The following is a 23,070-nucleotide window of genomic DNA, read 5'->3' as shown; positions in this document are numbered from 1 at the left end:
TGGAAAACACAGAGCAGAAGAGCAAATATCTAAATTTTCCAAAAGAAGGAAATAGTATAATATTTATAAATTCAGTGAATTTGACTTTCACTGCTAAAACATGTTGACAATGATTTTTAAAAAGAATTGTGGTCTTACACATTCTGACTCTCTTCTGTCCTTCAGAAACTTCATGATATTCCTCTTGATATGCAGTCTAGTCAATCTGGCATACTACAGATTGATCCTTAAGACTAGAATATATTCCTCCCTCACCCACATTTTGCCATTTTTGAATCTTCATTCAAATCCCCATTCTGTATGAATTCTTTTGCCAATTCTCTCATTGGCTCATGCCTTTTCCTTCCTATAAGTAATATCTTTCTCCCTCTCTGTCATTTTTGTGTATATGGAGAAATCCCCTCAGTATAGTGATTTTAGCATAAGCATTTATTGAAATGAATTGAACTGAGTCTAAAACTGATAGCATTGAACATAGAAAACCAGTTTCCATCAAGAACAGCCCATGACAGATTAATCTTATTTTCTTTTTCAAAAAGGTAATTAGACTGAGGCCTCAGGGAAATGTTATAGATATTGTGTCCCTTGATATTAGCAAAGTCTCATGTAATTCTCACTAAGAATATAGAAAACTACAGGCTACATAACAGGGGATTTAAATTTATTTAGAAGTGATTGAATGCCTGGACAGCAAGAGTAGTCATAATGGTAACATGCTGACTTGGGAGATCTTCAATGTAATATTCTAGGAATCTGAGCTTGGTCGTGTGCTTTTTTTTTTTTTAACTGGTGATTCAGATAGTAGCAGAGATGAAAAACTCAAAAAGAGTCAGTTAAGTGGCTGCCTGGAGTCAGGAAGACCTGAGTTCCTATGTACCCTGTGATACTTCCTCCTATCTTAAGCACACTTAAGATCAGTGTGCCTCATTTTCCTTAATTATAAAATAAGTATAATGGACATCTAGTTGGTGATATAGCAATGCTTATTATGATTATAATTAATGAATTTGCAAGTGACATAAAGTTAAGAAATAAATAATAAATACTCTGGAGGATGAGACATCTACCAATATTTATTAATCCAGATAATTGGATTGAATTTAGTAAGATAAAATTTAATGAAGATAAATATATACACTATACTATACACTTTAGTAAGTGTAAATATATATATAAATATGTAAGTAAGTAAATATATACACTATACTATACATTCTCTCTCTCTCTATATATATAGTGTACATTTGGATTAAAAATCAGATTTATATGTATAAATCAAGGGAGGTGCATTTAGAGAATAATTCATCTAAAAAGATCTAGTTTGCTTTTCTATTTTTCTGTGAATTCCATGGTTCTCTTTTATATATTTCAAAAAATGTTTCAATGAACTTCTTTTGTGTTTTTTTTTCTTTTCTCAGCAGTATCCTTTTTACCAATTTTTTTAAAGGGGAAAAATACAACAAATAAATGTAGTCTTATATATTTTTATTATATTGGCATGTCCTATGCATGCACAGTTAATGTTTTTTCAGTTATTTAGATCTAAATTTCTATAAACTCTTGTTTGTAGTTATATTTATATAATTCTTATATATATATATATATATATATTGTAAGGTAGAGTCTGAAATATTTTATACATTCAGCAGTCATTTTAAATGGAATTTCTTTTTATATCTCTTCTTGGTGAATTTTAAGTACTAATGATTTTTGTGGATTTATTTTATGTCCTTCAAGTTTGCCAAACCTATTTTTAGAGTGCAGAATGAGACATTTATATATTTCTGTATATAGCCATTGAGGTAATTTGTTTTTCCAGACTATTAATATTTGTTACAAGAATTCTTCCCCCATCAAAAGTTATAGAGAAGATGGGAGTGAAAGAAAATAGTTATTTTTCTTTTTTTTAAAGAAAGGTGGAAGGAGATGTGAAACATTTGGTGAATTTTATGATGAAGTTACTGTATTGTTAGTCTCATTTTACTGTTTTATTTTGTTACAACAGATCTAGCATGAATTGAGAACAACAATAATAAACACATCAAAAAACTTTGGAAGTTTTCAAAAATAATTGCAGTTAAGTAAAACAAATCTATGCATTTGCCACTTCCAACAGTGTATGTATCATCTTACACTCTGTATTCAACATCTTTTTGTCAGAAACATGTTTCATCATAGGCTCTCTAGTCTTGATAATTATTATATTGATCAGAATTTTTAGAAATTTTAAAAATGTTATTCTTTAAAATGTTGTCACTATATAAATTGTTCTCCTGGTTCTGTTTACTTCATTCTGCATCTGATGTTTCATTTCTTTTTATCATTTAAATTATACTAATATTTCATTTGTATTAATCTCCACAATTTGTTTATAATTTCTAATTGCTGTATGCCCCTTCATATCCAGTTCTTTCCCATTAAAAGAGCGCCTATAAATACTGTTAAATATGTGGATTTTTTTATTTTTATTTTTTGGAATATAGGCCTGGCAGTTGCATTTCTGGGTCAAAGACCATGTTTGATTTATTGACTTTTGGATCATGAGTCTAAATTGTACTTGTTTTTGTTTTTGTTGTTGTTGTTGCTGTTGCTGTGGTTTTGTTTGATTTTATTTTTTTTGGAATAGGTAAGGAAATTTACAGGTGCAAAAGTACCAAGATGACATGTTTTCTCACAGTCTCTCCAATGACTGTCATTTTCCTTTGTTATAATCATTGTCAATCTGATGGATATGAGGAAGAAATTTAGTTCTTTAATTTGTATCTTTCTAATCATTAGTGGTTTGGAATATTTTTCATACATTTATTGTTAGCTTGCCTTTTTTCCTTTGAAAACTGTCCTTTTATACCCTTTCCTTTTTACTATTTTAAAGTTAGGGAATATTTCTTAGTAGTATAACTTTGTAAAACAAAAATCTTTAAATATTTTGTAAAAGAACATTAAAATGAACAATTTTCTATAAATATTTTCCTTCTAACTTTAACTACCTTGGTTTTATTTGTACAAAAAGTTCTCACTTTTATATGATTTAAATTGTCTGTTTTATCTTCTATGATCTCTTTGTCTTGTCTGATCATAAATCCTCTCCCTCTTATGCACAGTACAAAATATATTTTCTTCCATGCTTTTCCATTTTTTTACTGATGTGATCCCTTATATCAAGATCATGTATTAATTTGAAGCTTATTGTGATGTGATATTTTGATCCCAACCTAGTTTCTGCCAAACTGTTTTCTAATTTTCTCAGTAGGTTTGGGGGAAGGGAGAGTAGCATTAAGAAGTAGGAAAGTTGGAAGGGATATTGAACATTTTCCTTTGTATGTTTACTGAACATTATGCTACTATATTCATTTGCTTCCATTTGTTCCACTGATTTCCCTATTTCTTTGCATGATACATACAATCTCAAAAATACCAAAAATGTGGACACTGAAATAAAGACCATATAGGTGGCACAATGATTAGAGCCTCAGATTTAGAGTGAGGAAGACCTATTTTTCTGAGTTCAAATCTGGTCTCAGACACTTTTATAGTGACATGTGACCTTGGGCAAGTTATGTAGCCCAGTTTGCTCAGTTTTCTCATATGTAAAAATGAGCTGGAGAAAAAAAAAGACAAACCATTGCAATATCATTACCAAGAAAACCCCAAAAGGCATCATAAAGAATTGATTCGACTGAACATCAATAAACAATTACGGATAAGATAATTTACTTTTACTTTCCTTGAAAAATGCTTTTTGTTAGTTTCATCTAACCTTTTCTGGTTATCATGCTCTACCTATCACAGATTAAAAGTACAGCTGACTTAATTTCTCTCAGTTATGTATATTTGAAGTGTGTATACTAATAATATTTCATTTTGAAGAATCTATGTTTAAAGCTGTCTTTTCTAGTTCAGAAAAATCTTCAGGTTTAGAAACTTTTTTTCTTTTTGTATCTGATTTTCTTTAGATTTTGAAATTTTCCCAATCTGGGTATTCATCAGCCAACCTTTAATAATCTTATAAGATTGCCAACTAGTTAAGAGATTGTTTGACTTTGGGGATAGATTATAGTCAGGATGCTCTTAATTCAAGCCTTGTTTCTGATATAGTGACTAGTCACCTGAACTTTTACATGTCTCAGTTTTGCTTGTGAAATGGGGATAATAATAGCACCTATCTCAGAGGGTTATTGGAAGGATTAGATGATGCAATATTTGGAAATGTTTTGCCCTCATTCAATTCAGTGCCCTAGATAATTCTTTACAACTTTAACCTGCAAAGCAGGTGGTCCTTTATATTTGTAGGAGTTTCCTTCCTAATGAATTTCTTTTACCAATGGAATCATAGGTCTGGTTAAAAAAACAGACAAACACATTTATGTTGGTGCAAACATGTGTGTACATAATACATATATATATATATATATACAGATTTTGTGTATTTAATATATTCTATATGTGTATATATAGGGGTATACATACATATGTTCCTCCTTTTGTTATGTAATGACTAGAATACTAAAATCATGAAACCTTGTGTTTATGCTCAAGCTAAGGGTTTTAGTCTGGAAGGAGAATTTCCTGAAAGCTTCTAAAGAGTAAAAAAATGGGAAACTTGGCACTGTTCTAGGAAGTTCTTTGGTTTGCTTTTTGGAAATAGTTCAAGATTTCATTCCCAAGCTTGTAGAACCTCTGCTCAGGTGACTCTAGCAAGATGTTTATTTGGGATTGGGTTTTAACCACACTGTTGTGATACTGTCTCCCTTGGAATGACATCACATTGGCCATTGCCTTTGCTGCATCTTATACCAATTTTATATTTATTTCACATGTAGGGAGTTGGATTAGCTAGGAAAGCCAGTCCTTGATCCATGTGAACCCCAAGGAGAAAAGAGTTGAACAAAAGGAAGAGAAAAACACATAGGGAAAAAAAGAGGGCCTAGAAAATGGAAAAAATTCATATCAGGAAAACTCCATAAACTGAAACTTAATTTCTGAACTCTTAGAAGGTGGATAATTAATGGCATTTCTTTTATTTAAATTGAATTACTCTTAAGAGTCAAATAAAGACATATTATTTTAGTGATAAAGCCAAAATAAAAATCTGCTCCATGTGCTGCTATAAACAGAATGCTTAAACTAGAAAATCTTCAATAATTTATATGTCATATCTCACTATACTTCAAGGATCAGTGATTCCCTTAGTATAAATACTCCTTCCCCTAACAGAGATCTCAGTCTTTTCATACCAAAGTAGACAGTGTGCCTGAGCCACTATTGCCAGAATTACCACACCAGGAGGTAGACAGCCTTTTGGGAGTAAGGGTCTCCTAACTTAGCTGATGTCATACTCTTTGCTTAGATTTAAATCTTTTATCCCTTGGTGCCAAATGTATCAAACTTGTGCCCAGTTCATATATTTTGGCTTTGAGAATCAAGGATGAACCAATGTCTCTGAGGGTTTCCAAGGGGAAAAGAGGTTGCTTTATCTTTTCCAATCTATGTTTGAACAAGAATCCCCCCATGAAATCAGCAAATATACACATACACACCTGGTTATCTAACTTGGGTCAAAACTTTCCAATGATAAAACAGCCCCCTATGTACTATCTTTAAATTACTCTAATTGCAATAAAGTGATAAATAATCTATCTGACTTTATTCATGTAAAATATTAATTTGTATGCTATTTTCAAAATAATTTGAATGTGTATATAGTCAGATTGGTGAAAAATGGTTCAAATATATGTAATTCTCCATAAATATATAGGAAAAAGATCCTAAAATGTTTATCATATTTGAATCAATTATCTTACCAGAAATCACATGGAAATAGTTGTAATAATAGATTGCATATAAATAGTATTTTTAGTTTAAAAGATAGGAAGTGGACAGTATAGGTATTTTAAAATGAGGCATAACTAGTAAGTGTTACAGCTAAGTTGTGTGAGTCTAAACTCATTGCTTATAGTCTTTTAAAGCAAGATTGTGTGTGTATGTAAACACATAGATACCTATACAATCAATATACATATATTACACACAGAATTTCATCAGTGAGGTTGTATGAGATAATGTGTGTGTGTGTGTATATATACATGTATATATATATATATATATATATATACACACACACACACATTAAATTATAAACACTTTCAGAACAGGAAATGTCATTTGCCTTTTTTGGTATCTCCAGTGTTTAGGACAATGCCTGGCACATAGAAATGTTTCTTGATTATATATACTACATGCTGGCTGTGAGATATTAGGCAATTCACTTAATATTGACTCTCAGTTCCTTATCCTCAGTTTAAATAAGTTAGAGAAAGAAATGACAAACCACTGGGATCTTTGCTAAGAAAATCCCAAATAAGGTCATGAAGAGTTAGACATGATTGAAATAACTGAACAACAAACATATATATATATATATATATATATATATATATATATATATATATGATAGATGAATAGATACACATATATGTGTATACATTTAATATATGTGTGTCAAATATATTCTTCATATAACTCATTAGCTTTTATTCCTGGGTTTTCCCTTCCAATATGCCTTTGGCTTATGACAGTTCTTCCTTCAGAAAAGCAAACTAAATTAAAATAGGGACAACATATTTAACATACTTTCCTTGAACAATGATCATCAATATATTAATAAAATGATTATGCACTATTATGTAAATATTTTTGATTAATTTAACTTTATATGTTCTATTAATTTTGTCCTGCAAGATGTTTTTACTATATGTAATAAATTATTTTATTGCCTGAAAAACTCTCTAAATAAGGTAGTAAACCCCCCATTTTAGAGGCAAAGAAACAGAGACATAAAAAGAATGAAGTAGAATTGAAACAATTGCAGACACCAATTCTGTCCTGAATGATTGAGCTGCTATAAACATTGCAAATGGCAAAACAATAGCTCTTATGCATAGTTTGGTCTCAACCCTCTGGTTTCTGGAAGTAGCTCTCCTGTTTATACATCAGATTGTTATCTTAGCACATTGTTCTTATAGCTGGCAATATTCTCAGTTGGAATATATTCAAGAACTCAGTCTTTTCCCAGTGCTATTGACTCTGAAGTTATGGGTAATATAGATACCTGATCATTCATATGCTAGTTTCTTTCTTTCTTTCTTTCTTTCTTTCTTTCTTTCTTTCTTTCTTTCTTTCTTTCTTTCTTTCTTTCTTTCTTTCTTTCTTTCTCTCTCTTTCTTTCTGCATTTATCTATGCATCTATGCATTATGCATATATATGCAAAGTTTAATTACTTTATTTCTAATTATAAGATCATAGTTTATAGAACTCGAAATGACTGACCTTAAAGGCTGAATTATCATTGATGGACATATCATTGATGGACCAATGAGCCTGACTCTTAGCTTTTGTTCCCCCCTCTGTCATAGTAACACGTTTAGTTTCTTTCCCAAATGATTATTCTCTACGTGCCAAATATATATTGGTAGATAGTTTAAGTATCATTGAAAAATTACAGAGTCTTTTTAAACTAATAAATAACAATTAACATAAACTTTTTTAAAAATCCAGAAATCAAGGGAAACATTTAAGTGTGAAAAAGCAATGTGCCTGTGCACGGGCATGTGTATCACAGAGAGAGGGGACACAGAGAGAGACAGAGAGAGAGAGTTAGACAGAGACAGAGAGAGAGAGAGAGAGAGAGAGGACAGAGACAGCAACAGAGATAGACAGAGATAGAGACAAAGAGAGCTTTGTAGTTAAAAAGGTCATTATATCTATTGTCTACGTGGAGTCTCATAAAAATGATAAGAAAAGAAAGGATAAGAGCCCTGTTTTATAGGTGAGGAAACTGAGGATCAGAGAATCCAAATGATTTTCCTAATAATGACACATTTAGAAATTTACAGACTCAGGGCTAGAATTGAGGTATTTAGACTCCAAATGAAGTTCATTTTCTTTTGTTGTTGAGTCATTTTTCAGCTGGGTCTGATTTTTCATAGCTCTATTTGGGGTTTTCTTGGCAAAGGTATTGAAGTTGTTTGTCATTTCCTTCTCCAGCTCATTTTACAGATGAGAGAACTGAGGCAAATAGGGTCAAGTGGTTTTTCCAGAGTCACACAATTAGGAAGTCCTTGGGGCTGGATTTGAACTCGAGAAATCTTCTTGCTTCAAATCTGGCACTCTATCCGCTGTACCACCTAGCTATTTAACAGATCAATTTATCTGCCTCAAAATATTTTTCTTTTTTCTTATTTAGTCTTGCTTAGATTTACCTCAGACTTGTAGACTGTTTTGTTAAGCCTCTGGCCCTTGTGGAAACATAATATTTTCTGGCTCTCTATGCTGCTCTCCCAGGGAATACCTGACACTCAGGAATCAATTTTCTAGTCCTTAGTTCCCATGCCCAGGAGCTGCTAAATTAGATGTCTTTCTAGGTGTTCAGCCTTGGCTGGTACTTCCATCTACTTTATCCAGTTTTTCCTCTGGATGAGTTCACTCTATTTCTTAGTCCAGCTACCTTTCCCCTTTCAAATTTTTAGTACTTCTTTTGAATCTTTCTTTCACACCTCCCTTTCCTTGGCTTTCATCAACTCAGAACACCTGGGAGCAGACCACCTGATCCACATCCAAACCTTTTCTTTGTTATGTTTCCATTCATTCAATTTCTGTCTTATCTATAAATGAGTATTGATAGATATCCATCTTTCCACTGAACAAATATATAGGATAGACCTTATTTTCAAGGGAAAAAAGTGAGTAAAGCTGTAGCAAACACATAATTGGTGAAAGGACTTTCAACCCAGTCTTTTTTTCTGTGTACATCCAAACACTCCCCTGCTTCACACAGCTTCATTGTCCCCCAGTCCGTGCTTATACACTGAGTCCCAGGAATGGGTGTGGTATTCACAGAGAGAGATTGCTATTATTTTTAGCTTTTCCATGAAGCCCATAAAATAAGTGTCAGACCTGGGACTTGAGCCAAACTCTGCTGATTATAAGTTCAATGCTCTTTCCACTACATCACCCTGAAAAGTGTATGGTTATGACCTCTCTCAGGACCATACTTTTCCTTCACATTTTCTTTTGATACACACAGAAAATCTGTTCTTAGTAAGTGAAATTCATATAATATATGTAACAGTAATATTATTTCATTAATATATAATATATTTTGATAAGTTTAATAAATATATTTTATAGCTTTTAGTAGCTTAAAACTCCACTAAGTCTTATGGGAACACTTTATATATGAGTATTTATAGCAGATTTTCTTGGTAGCCAAAAAATATGAAAACTAGGAGTGTATCCTATTAATTAATGGCTAAATAAGTTGTGGTATATAAACATTATGGAATATTATTGTACTATTAGTAATGATAAAATGGATAATTTCTGGGGCATCTGAGAAGACATTTATGAAATGATGCACCAGTAAGTGATTAGAACTATTAGAATAATTGATACAATGATAATAAATTATAGAAAAAACAACTTTGAAAGATTTTATAAATCTGACTAATATTATGACAACCTATGAGTCAAAAAGAATAAGATACATTCACCTCCCAAAAGAAATATGACGAACTTAGAGTATAGAAAGTAACACACATTTTTGGACATTGCTAATGTGGAGATTTATAACCATATATATGTGTATCTACATTCATATATATATATATATACATACATATGTATATATAATATATATATTGAGCAATTTGTTTTTCAGATGTTTTATTTTTTAAATTTACTCAAAATGGTGGAGAGATAGATTAATATAAAATACTTGTTACTTAATAATGAAAATAATAAACTATTATAAAAATGAAAGATAAGGAAGTCTTTCCTACTAAGGGTAAAGAAAAAACATTAAGACTATAGAATGGTTATGTGGAATGAATGAGAATGAAGAATTTGGAAAAACATCTAGTTTGAAAGTATGGGTCATTAGAAATATAGTGATATCTTCAACAATCAGGAAATTTTGGAAGATTGAGAGAAATTGAAGGAATAATATAGAGGTAGATTTTGGACATATTGAGTTTAAGATATCTACAAGGAATTCAATTTGAGATATTTTAAAGATAGTTGGAGATATAGGTGATTAGAGAAGGATAAATAGATCTAGGAATAGAAGATTATGAGACTGCCAAAAGAGATGGCAGAAGAATGGAGTAGCCATATTGGAATCTTGTGGTGATATTCTGGTCTAATGGGGCTGTAGGATAAAGATTTAGCAAAGACTAAGGAGGCCTCAGAAAGGAGAGGGAGAATCATGAGAGAGTTAGAAGTTATTCTGTAGGAGAATAAAATTTCAGAGTAGGAGTTAATTTGAATTATTAAAGGAAATGGTTCACACAGTGGTTTTAGGAACCTAAGCATAATGAAGTGCCAGGGTTAGCCCAAGAAACAAAATAGTAATGCCTTGTCAAAAGACCTACATTTATATCTTAGCTTCCCAATTTACTTGCTGAGGACTTCAAGTTAGTCACTAAAATTCTTTGAATTTTTGTTTCCTCATCTGAAAAATAGGAATTGTTACTTGCTGGTTTTACTTCACAAAAGTGTGAAGGTGGAAAGGAAGTAAGAAAGTGTTTTTTAATAGTTAATACACCATATAAATTTATTTCATTATTATTATTTATAATGACATTATTATATATAAAATATAAAATTTACTCAGAATATTATTGTGATAGTTTGATATTATTAACATTATGGTATTATTATTATATATAAAATATAATATTTTTGAAAATCCTTTCTAATAATATGAAGACTTTTCAGCATGCGACCTTATTTTAATATGTAAAAGTTATATCATATGCACAAAGAAGTCTACAGTCCCTATATTTAAACTTTCCATCTGTGCATTAGAAGAAGGAAAAGAAGAGAAAAAAGCATTTATGTAGAGTCTATGTGCCAGTCACTGTGCTAAGCCCTTTACAAAGATTACCTTATGTGATTCTCAGAAGAAACCTTGAGAATTAGGTGTTATTCTTATTTTAGTTGTACAGTTGAAAAGATTGAGGCAAACAAAGGTTAAATGATTTGATTGCGGCCACACAACTAGTAAGTATCTGAGGCCAGATTCAGGCCTGGTGCTCTATTCACAATGATATTTAGGGGTTTAAGTAAACATTAGTAAATTTTCCAGATTCTCTCAAAATAAATTCAGGCAAAACTACAACATTCCTCCATGTGACTGAAGAATTAGATCCAGAAGATAACTTTAAATCTCAAAATTTTTTGGTATAGATAGTATATGTTTGAAGATAAAATACATTGAATGACATTAAACCAGTTAATACCTTCTTTTTTGACATTGAATGATTTAACCCTTCCCACCCCCTCAATCTGCGCCCCACCTTTCCTGCCTCTGGAACTGAATTGAATTTGACTTTATATTATCTCACTGACTGACTAGAGCTTGTGGGATGTGGTAAACCTCTTTTTTTATTTCCTCTTTTGAAAGCCACTCACCCAAGAAGGAAAAAAAATAAACCATTCTGCTCTTCTACCTAAAACAATTTGGAAAAGAGTAGATAAAACACAACTTAAAAAAATAACACTTAAAAAAATAATGGAACCCATAATTTCTTTATTATGTCCAGTTGTGGAAGAAGGCAAACAAAGAAAGGAGTATAAGAAAATAAAATAAAAATGAGTTGGGGAGAGTTGAGGTGAAAGAGATAAAGAGTCACAAAACCAGAAAGAGATAAATCTAGGAGAAAGATACTCCGGCAGGATCAGAGTGCAGTTGTATGCATTCACATTCATACAGACAAAAACTGAGACATATAGATGCAAATACATTTTTGTACAGTAAAATTATCTATTGAATACAAATTTATTTGATGACTTTCTTAAACAAAAACAAAGCATAACTGGGTAATGCATATTCATTAGAAGTATTCTTCATTGGTTTAGAGAAGATACAAAACAGATTCCAGCCCCAAGAAGAATTTCCTCTGAATGGGGAGGTGCTTCTGGTGTTCCTATTTCTGGATAACATTGGATTGATTGCACCAAGCTCCCAAACACTCCTGGTCTATTGGAAGAAATCTATCACCAGTCAAAGGTCTTTGGCCTATCCATCCACTCAGGAAAATTCAAGTGGATCAAGAATGTTTATTTCCCAGTTTTCAATATGCATTTGAATTGGCATTTATAAAGACTGTCTCAGTATGCTTATTTAAGATCTAGTCTATATAGGAGAGTGAACTAGAGTGTTTTTAAAAAAATTATAAAGCTTTAGCACTACAAGGAAAGTAAATCTTCATCTTTCTATAAAATGTATTTTTTGAGAAACCTTTTGTTTTTATATCATCTAGATTTCTTCCTGCATGCTTTCCTTTCTTTCCTCCCAGAGAGCTGTCCCTTATAACAAAGAATTTTTTAGGAGAAAGAGTCAATATTCATATTTTTGTAATATTCAATTTTGAGTTTTAAGGTTATTAATCTTTTTACATTGTTTTAGTTAATGTACATATTGTCTTCCTTGTTCTGGTTATTATAGTTTGTCTCATATAAGTTCATGTAAGCCTTTCTGAGCTTCCCAAGGTTTTCATGTTCATTGTTTCTTATAGAATAGTAATATTCCATAGGAATCCACAATTTAAAAAACATCCCTTCTAATTGATGAACATCCAGTTTTCAATTTTTTGCTTCTTGTACTATTATAAATTATAAATCTAGTGCATATATGAAGTCTTTCTTTTGGTCAATGATCTCTTTGGGGCATATACCTAGCAATGCAACTTCTAGGTCAATGGTGGTGGATATTTTAATAATTTTATTTGTAATAGTCCAAATTGTTATTTAGCTCCACCTATGATACATAATTATGCTTGTCTTTCCATTGCCCCTCCAACATTGATTATTCTCTTCTTTTATTATTTTTTTCTGACTAAATGACTGTGAGACAACATATCAGAGTGGTTTTATTTGTATTTGTATTTATGATTTGGAGGATTCTTTCATATTGTTATTAATAATTTTCATATTGTTATTAACCTTCATTTTTTTTGAGACTATTTGTTTATAGCTTTTGACCTTTTCTGTACTGGGCAATGGCTTTATGCCATCTTTTCAATATAAATATTTAACTAGTACTATTCTATTGTAGTAAGATGTGGAATATCACTGAAGGCTAAAAATGAGTATCAATAAAGACCAATGGAACGTATATGGTGGTTATGATTTAGATACAACATGTAACCAATGAGGAGTCTAAAGAATAAGAGTAAAGAATAGTATCAAAGAAATTCATTATAGGAAGAGTAAATGGTTGATCATATGACAAAATTAAAATAAAATATGATAGGTTGATAGCCATACTATTTCACTGGTACTCATGTGATCCTGAGGAAAGCAAGGGAAGCCTCAGAGCACATTGGGTACATCAGCTTTAATAAATTTGTGGGAAAACATGAATGAGTGTCATATGGAATAGACCTAAATAAATATGGTGCAATCTGTATCATTAGGCAGAATTCCCAAATTGATGTCATAGATGCATTCACTTCATGATTATCTCTTTATTGATACTCATTTCCAGTCCCAGAGGAAAGGATATTCTTCCTCTTTCCTCAGAGAAATAACTCCGTGTGTTCATACTAGGCCCCTCAAGATTTAATTCTTTTAGTCACAAGTATTTCTCTCCTATCTTAAGTATTCTGCCTCTCTTGGCTCCTTTCCCTTTACTGATAAATAGTCATCCTATTTTGCTACTTTAATATTCCCTATTTCTGGAGTATGTGAATGATTGATCCATATCAGACATCAAAACCCTATTACATGCCACAGTCAAGTTACTGGGAATATAATGAAAAAAATGAAAAATTGTCTGCTCTCAACTGTATTATTTGTTATACTCCTTACACATCTGCAAAAAAGTGACGTTAAGTTTAACAATGAATATGTGAGTTTAAATAAACCTTTTCCATGAAGCCTTCCTTGGCTAATGCATCCAACTGAAATTTCTTTTCACTTTGAAATCATGATGAGAGATATACTACATCGCTGAGTACTTATTATGACTTGAAGTAATCAACAAATCAATAAACATTTACCATTATATACCTACTATTTGTCAAGTTTTTAAAGTTCTTTCCTTCTTTTAATCTATGGTCCCAAAATCCCCAGCATTGAGCACTTTGGCCATTCTTCATTGTCATGTTTCATACTGTGTTTGTTAAAAGCTCATGGAATTCTAAATTCTAAAGGACTTTATATGTTACTAGTTCAATTTATTTTCACCAAAATGCACATATTCCTCCCTTCTATTCCTAACCCCAAAACATTACCCATAATACTTGGCCACCTACCAGAAAAACACTACTTAATTTTCCCCTTGCTAAGTCAGAAAGAATAAATTACCCTAACTTTTTTCAGTAGTTTATTGCTTATTATCTTGTAAATCTCAGGCATGTTAGTAAAAGCTTATTATCAGGGGTATACTGGCTTATGGGTTTTTACTTAAATATTCCTAGTTTCTTTAAAAATTAGTCATCATAGTAATCTTTCTATTAAGTTGCATTTGTGAAGCAAAAGAGAAAAAAAACTAGTCTAGTTTTAAGGGGATAACTGTCACAGGAATTGGATGAAATGTGTTTTTTTTTCCTCTTTGAATTGGGTTCATAGAGTCTTAAGGTTTCCTCTAAGGTTGATATGCGGTGAAGTGCAAGGACAGGACTGAGGTTTATGAATTTCTAACAGTCTTCATGCTGCGTTAGACCTGAAGATAAAAAGATGAATATAACTAAATGCAAACAGAGAAACATCATTCAAAAGGAAGGACCTTTACTGTCCTAGGCTTGGCCTTTACTGATCACTAAAGGTAATCTCTTCTGGAATCTCCATTCCAGATGAATGCAGGAAAATGAGTAGTTCTCCCCTAGTAAATAGAAGGATTGAATGGACAGTACCTTAGACAGAAGGAAGGGCAATTAGAAGGGAGAATTCAACCGGAATGCTAAACCTGACCTCAGGGAATATTCTTAAATGTATTGGTTAGAAGGACCATGAAGTTGTTTTTATATATTCCCTCTGAGAATATTGGCTCTTAAAATTTTTTTTTGGAAACATTCCAGTTTTCTCCAGAAATCTGTTCCATTCAGTCTCTAGGATTTTAGCATAAGATTGCTGTCAAATTTTTAAGGTCTGATTTTTATACTATATGGGATTTTCTAAAAATTACTCACAGGATATAAATACATAAGGAGGAGAGGAACATATCCCCATTCCTAATGGCAGAATGGACTATTTTCCTGTCTGTTTCATTGTTTATGTGTCCAGGTCTATACTCATGTACTAATCCGTACTTTTCTTCACTGTTTCCTATTTGGGATAGATTTATATGCGATGTTTTAATTAGCTTGTAAAGGCAAAACTACACAGCCAGAAGGCATAAAACTTTGCAGATGCTTTTTGCCGATATTCAGGAATTGGGCCCCATTATGCTCTGTCTACAAATGTGTTCCACTAAGACCTTTTCTTCATAGTTTTCAAACTTTCCTCCTCTTTTTCTTTCCAGCAGGTCCTGACAAACAGACTGCCTATCTCCCTCAGAACCTTGTCTGCTTTGGTCATGGATGTCATATATATTGGTTCATTTATCTTGTCAGAATTCAAGATAGCACAAATACAGCTTTAAAAAAAATATATATGTATATATACACACACACACACACACACACACACACACATATATATGTATGTGAATTATATATCTAATATATGTGTATTATACATACATATATTTAAATATACATTTATATATACATATATAATTTCTATCTTCATCATCTATCTCTGCCTCCCAAAGGGGAAAAAAAAGAAAATTCATTGACTCTATTGAGACCTCCCTGATTTTACTGTGGTTGACACTGTCAATATAATATGTCTCCATGCTTTCTTTCCTACTGTATAAGGATGTGAGCCTGGATGGAGATGGGGGAAAGATATTTGATAATATTATTTTTTTAAACTCTACAAAATAGTTGCTATATTTGTCACTTTAGGCTTCTGAATTTCATTAGTGCTGACAGAGATGAACGACATATCTTAATTGTGGATTTGCACCTGCAATCCAGCAGTAGCTGCTGTTTTTCCAATTTCTCACAAGACCTCCTTTCTAAGACCTGCTGTTCTCAGAGTCAATAGCATTCTCCATGGAGCACATAGCTATAGAGTAATCTTGGGATTTAATAACTTAAAGAGTAAACAATAACAGTCCTGAAACCCATATTTCAGAGATTCTCTGTTAGCTTGAAAAACTAATTTTCCATCCTTGTAAGTTGGATGTACAGTGAGGAGAGGAAAAAAAAAGGAGAGAGCATATTTTTGAGAATCAGAATCTCTCAGTATTCACAATGGTTTTCCAGACCTTTTGCTGTTCATGATGCTTTGCTTAACTCCTTATCACTAACAGCATTGAAAGTTTTCTTGCAAAAGAGACAGATACCAGGACTTGTTTGATCTAATCCCTCTATGCTTAGAGGGTCAAAGATTCAGTGATGGAAGGGATCCAAAAGGCCATCAAGCCCATTCTTCTGCCCCATTCTGTCAGAGGCTCTGACAGTGTCACAATTCCCAGAGTATATGTGTATGAAGTAGTAGTTGAATGAAAATGCATTTTCCTTGGTATGGTCTATGCCAATAATTCTTGGTATTGTATAGTTAAAACAGAATAGAGAATAGATGGCTTGTGTTAGAGCAAAAATGGACCTCTGACCCATGCAAACTTTCTACATATGAGAAATATTTCATTGTTTCCAGTAACTCCCCAATAGTCAAAATTACGAATGAATTGCCTATCTACATTAGCAGAGAAGATTTCCACACTGCAAAGTCCATACAAAGATGAGTTACAAATCTGAACAATATTGCTTACCAGTTTTATTTTCAGACCTTTCATGCACAAAGAGGCCCTGAGCCAAGGGCACAGCATTATGAAAATGGCATACTAAAAAGAGCCTAGTTCAAATTCTGACTTAATAGCTAGGACAAATGACTATATCTCAGACTCTCTCTTTCCTAATCTGTATATGGGATATAGCAACATTGGCACTATTTATCTCACAAGACTCTTGTGAGAAAAACACTTTGTAAATTTTTAAAGTCTACAGAAATGTGTTATGATCACTGTTGTATTTAAGTGCTTTTTTATTAAGGCTTTTTAATTTTATTTTTTTAATTTTACTATTATAACTTTTTATTTACAAAACATATGCATGGTAATTTTTCGACAGTGACCCTTGCAAAATCTTCTATTCTAACTTTTTCCCCTCCTTCCCCCCAGTCCCTTCCCTAGATGGCAGGTAGTCCAATACATGTTAAATATGTTAAAGTATATGTGAGATCCAATACATGTATACATATTTATACAATTATCTTACTGCACAAGAAAAATTAGATCTAGAAAGAAAGAAAAAACCTGAGAAGGAAAACAAAAATGCTAGCAAACATTAATAGAAAGAGTGGGAATGCTATGTTGTAGTCCACAGTCATTTCACATAGTTCTCTATATGGGTGTAGCTGATTCTCTTCTTTACTGAACAATTGGAACTGGTTTGAATCATCTCATTGTTGAAAAGAGCCACATCCATCAGAATGATCCTCTTATAGTAATGTTGTTGAAATATATAATGATCTCCTGGTTCTGCTCATTTCACTCAGCATCAGTTCATGTGTGTCTCTCCAAGCCTCTCTGAAATCATTTTTTTCCTGCTGGTCTTTTTTTACAGAACAATAATATTCTGTAACATTAATATACCACAATTTACCCAACCATTTTCCAACTGATGGGCATACATTCAATTTCCAATTTCTAGCCACTACAAAAAGGGCTGCCACAAACATTTTTGCACATGGGTCCCTTTCCCTTCTTTAAGATTTCATTGGGATATATGCCCAGTAGAAATACTGCTGGGTCCAACGGTATGCACAGTTTGATAACTTTTTGAGGATAGTTCCAAATTGCTCTCCAGAATAGTTAGATTCCTTCACAATTCCACCAACAATGTATCAGTGTCCCAGTTTTCCTGCATCCCTTCCAATATTTGTCATTATCTTTTCCTGTCATTTTAGCCAATCTGACAGGTGTGTAGTGGTATCTCAGAGTTGTCCTAATTTGCATTTCTCTGATCAATAATGATTTGGAGCATCTTTTCATATGACTAGAAATAGTTTCAATTTTTTCATCTGACAGTTGTCTATTCACATCCTTTGACCATTTATCAATTGAAGAATGGCTTGATTTCTTATAAATTTTAATCAATTCTCTATATATTTTGGAAATGAGGCCTTTATCAAAACCTTTGAATGTAAAAATGTTTTCTCAATTTATTGCTTCCCTTCTAATCTTGTCTGCATTAGTTTTGTTTGTACAAAAACCTTTTAAGTTAATATAATAAAAATTTTCTATTTTGTGATCAATGATGATCTCTAGTTCTTCGTTGGTTGCAAATTTAAGTGATTTTTTCTTTATCCATAGTATCATCTGCTCCTATTAAGGAGAATAACTATAAAGTGGTCAAACTACTTTAACCTACCACAGATGGTCTTTGGACTTAGTTTTGTTTTGTTTTGTTTTTTTGAGCTGGTTGTTGTTTGTTTGCTTGTTTTTTCTTCCTCATTGTTTTTCTTTTTGATCCAATTTTTCTTGTGCCATGATAAATGTGGAAATGTATTAAGAAGAATTGTACATATTTAATCTATATTGGATTATTTGCTGTCTGGGGGAAGGGAAGATGTGGAGAGGGAAGGAGAAATTTAAAAAAAATAAACATTTGTGTATAAGAAAAAGAAAGAGTGAGTCTCAACCAAGAAATATAAGACTTTTTTAATGTATTAGTGTTGAAAAAACTTAATTTTTTTCCTTTTCAATTATTATAATGAATGGATCTCTAAGAAGTTCAGGAGAGAAGGGCATATTGAGGAATGTGCATAATTTAAAAACAAAAGATATCTAAAAACATTATTTTTTTTTAAAAATTATACATAACTTCCCAAGCCAGTTAGACATGTCTCTTCCTTTCCTTACCTGATTGTTAAATATTTTCTCAGTTTTGAAAACTCAAATAGCTACAGTTACAGGATATTGTCAAATTTACTTTCTTTGAATTTCTTAAAACGCACATTTGAATTTTAGAATAGACTCCCTTATCCTATGGTTACTTAAAAAATAATAATTCCATAAATTCCTCTGTATTACCACAGAAACTTAACAAATTTATGCCTACGGTTCTTGTCCCTTCTTTTGGTGACTAGGTTTGGTGACTATCTGCCAGGCAATAAATGTTTTTAAAGTTTCTACTATGTGCCAAGCAATATGCTAAACACTGTGAATACACATTAAAAAAAAAAGAAAATTGCTCTTTACCCTTAATCAGATTATAATTTAATGGGAGAAGACAACAAACAAACAAAAAAAGTTGAAAAAGAGAAAAAGAAAACTGAAAGTTATCTATACAGGGGACATAATGGAATAAGTTTGGGTGAGAAATGAAGAGATGATTGACTTTTGGAACCCTTTATAGATGCAGTCTTTGGGAAAAGATTTTTCTTTCATGTCAGCCTTCTAATCAGAGGGACAGAACATACTTATGAGGTATGAATACCTAAATATCCATTAGACTGATGCAATGTATACAGAATTATGTTTCCTTATGATGAGGTTCCCTAAGGAACCTCATCAAGTTTAGGAAAATGCAGAAAGCGGACATAAAAAGTGTTTTATTTCTTCCTAATAATGGTCACTTATTGAGTCATCAGTAATTCGTGTTCTATCATGCCCTGAAATCTGTTTCTCTGGGAGTTATGGTAATGTTTTGAGGGTTTAGTTCAGTTGAATATTATAATGAGAAGGTGTTATAGAACACTGAGAGTTCTGGAGTATATTTCCCCACCCTCTTCTTTTGACAGTACAGATCTGACTAGAGAAAGTTTTCCAAAAGTATCTATGAGAAAACCATGAATTTTCAACCTTTATATGAATATAGTTCAAAGGAGTGAAAAAGTTACTTTATTTTTGTTCATTTACATCATGTCTGACTTTTCAAGGTACCATTTAAGATTTTCTTGGTAAAGATATTGGAGTAGTTTGCCATTTCATTCTCCAACTCTTTTTACAGATGAGAAAATTGAGGCAAAGAGGATTAAGTGACTTTCCCAGGGTCACATAGCTAGTAAATATCTGAGGGCATATTTGAATTCAGGAAGATGATATCTTTCTGACTCTAGGCTTAGAGCACCTGCTGTGCTATGTAGGGACCCATGAAAAAGTCACTTACATAGAAAATAATACTGAAAAACTCATCGTGATCAATGTGGCGACAGATCAATTATGAAATCTGAAGTTTGATGATAGTTGTGCCAATTACTTCTTGTCAGAGAGGTAATGGACAAGAAGTGAGAAATGAAACATGCATCTTTAAACATAGTAAATGTGTTCGTTTGTTTTTTGTTTGAACTTTGTTCTAAGTAAGAGCTTTTAGGTGAGAAGTAGGTTGTATGGTAACAACAATGATCAAAAATAAAAGAATTAGGGAAAGAAAGTGTCGCTAAAATAAAAGAAAAAAGAAAGAAAAGAATAGAAGAAAGTTCAAAAGGGAGATATGGATAAGCAGGTAATTTTATTACTAAATTTCACATACTTTTAAATAAGTTTTGTATCTAATCTCTTTTCTATTCTTGATAGGTTGAAATAATCATGTTATAAGGCAATAAGCATTTATTAAGTGCTTATGATATACCAGTCACTGTGATAAGCACTAGCAATACAAAAAAAAAAAAAAAAAAAAAAAAAAAAAAGACAGCCCCTGCTCTCAAAAAGCCCACATTTTAGTTGATGAAGGTAATATATAAAATGATCTGAAAAGTGTTGGAGGAGGGAGGAAAAGGTTCCTATTTTACAACATGATGATCAAGTCTAGGCAATCAGCAGCAGAGCCAAGAGGGAGAAAAAAAAGAGATGTCATAGACCTATCCTCAAAGGAGAATAGGAGAATAGGCTAGCATGGTAGAGGAATGTTCCTTAATGAGAAGGACCCTGGTGCTAAAGAAAATTCCTAGATGAGAAGTAAGAAATTGTGTAAATTCCATAGAGTCCAAAGCAGATACTAGATACTAGAAGGTAATAAATTGTTTGTTGACTTAATTTTTAAAAATAAAATGAATAGTTTTTAAAAGTCACAGTTATACTCCAAAGGTTAACTTGCAAGGTTTCATTGGAATCACATGATTGCCATGGATTCATAGGACATTTTCTAGCAGTTTTGGAATGACCACAGGAAGAGCAGACCAAACATTCATGTCATCATAGATGTGAGTCAGTTTGTTTGAGTATAACTTTACCCAATGTGGTGGCTTTTGGACGGCACTGGAATACTATACAGCAAACATGAAATGGCAGGCAGGGAATTGATGTTTGAGGAAAGTCTTAGGAATTCACAATAATCTTATAGCCACGAGAGCTTTCTGAATTGCCATCGAAGAAATGTTTACAAGAACACATCTTCTGCTTTGGTGTTTTAATCCTGAAGTTACATTTTGGAGCAAATGTGTAAGACCACAGTCTCTAAAGACAGCAGAGATCAAGGATATATGACAACAGCTAGAGTGACCCTCGGGCAAGCAGAATCTTAGCGATGCTAAAGGAAACACATGAAAGGATTAGTAGCTAGAAAGTCTAGGCTTTCCAAATTGAAAACAAAATAAAACAAAAAACCAATCAAGATCACTCCAGGCAGACACAGGTGATTTTTCTGCTCCAAAGGGCTCCATCATACTGGATGATTTAAGCACTGATGACTTACAGTCTTACGAAAGGCTTATGCAGTGAAAGGAGTTTATCTGGCCACCAGCACCTTGGATCTTTTTTTTTAAATATATATACATTCTTGTTGAATGAGTCAAACAAAAGGAATATTTCTCCATTAAAACATTTATTTCCTAATTTTTTTTTGCTGTTAATTGGAGCTTCATGTTATCATAACATCAAAATGATAGATAATGCAATCTCTAGATGCATTCTTAATTGATACATTATTGGTGGGGTTTGTGACCTAAATGAGCAGCTGGATATGGACAGATGACCAGGCTTGCAGTCAAGAAGATTGATCTTTCTGAATTCAAATCTGGCCTCAGAGACTTAGTAGCTGTGTATTCCTGAGCAAATCACTTAAGCCTGCTTGCTTTATTTTCTCATCTGTAAAATGACCTGGAGAAGGAAATGGCAAACCACTCCAGTACCTCTGCCAAGAAAGCCCCATATTGGGCCACAAAAAGTTGAACAGCATTTAAAAATGACTGTACAACAAAAGGCTACGACAACGGCCTTGCAGGTAGTTGGGGGTAAAGTGGAGTTGGTGAAAGTGAGTCATCAATGACAAAGACAGTCAAAAATCACAGTCAAAACCACAGAGTCATCAAGGGCAATAGTGTAGAAGCCATATATGAAGGCTATATTTAAGGATCATGGTAGAAAATAGGTGCCTTGAGGCTAGAGACTGCTTTCACCTTAGCTTTTGTATCTGCCCACATACCCCTACCAATGCTCAGCCTAGGACAGGGGCTACTATTGAAAGCAATAGTGGGTCCTTAATAAAATGCATGTTGAATTGAATTGGACACAAGGGATTGAGATGGAAAGGAAGATTCCTGACAATCAGGACATAATAGAAACAAGATCTGAATAAGGCCTAAAGTTGGAATGAAATTCAAAGGAAGAGGTTAAATAATGATGAAGTTACAAAGAGAGTATGGATGTAATAGTGAGAAATAAAGTATGCTGACTCCTCCTGGACCAATGTCTGTAGAGTAATTTTGAAAGGTAAAACTAGCACTATGCAGAATTGGAACAAGCATCTTCCGAAGAAAGCAAAAAACACTAAAACACCTTCAATATTTTCTAGCTAACTTCCAAACCTTAACCCTATTTATATTTTTTATGTTACAGTCACATTGATCACTATTTCTTAAACTTGACATGCCATGTCCTGCCTTCTAGACAGATAATTGGTACAATTGATCGTCTTGGACCTGGAATCAGAAAGGTCTGTGTTCAAATCCAGCCTTAA

Source organism: Sarcophilus harrisii, chromosome 1 (assembly GCF_902635505.1).
Source record: "Sarcophilus harrisii chromosome 1, mSarHar1.11, whole genome shotgun sequence".
NCBI lineage: Eukaryota > Metazoa > Chordata > Mammalia > Dasyuromorphia > Dasyuridae > Sarcophilus > Sarcophilus harrisii.
Note: the sequence above shows the minus strand (reverse complement) of the source record.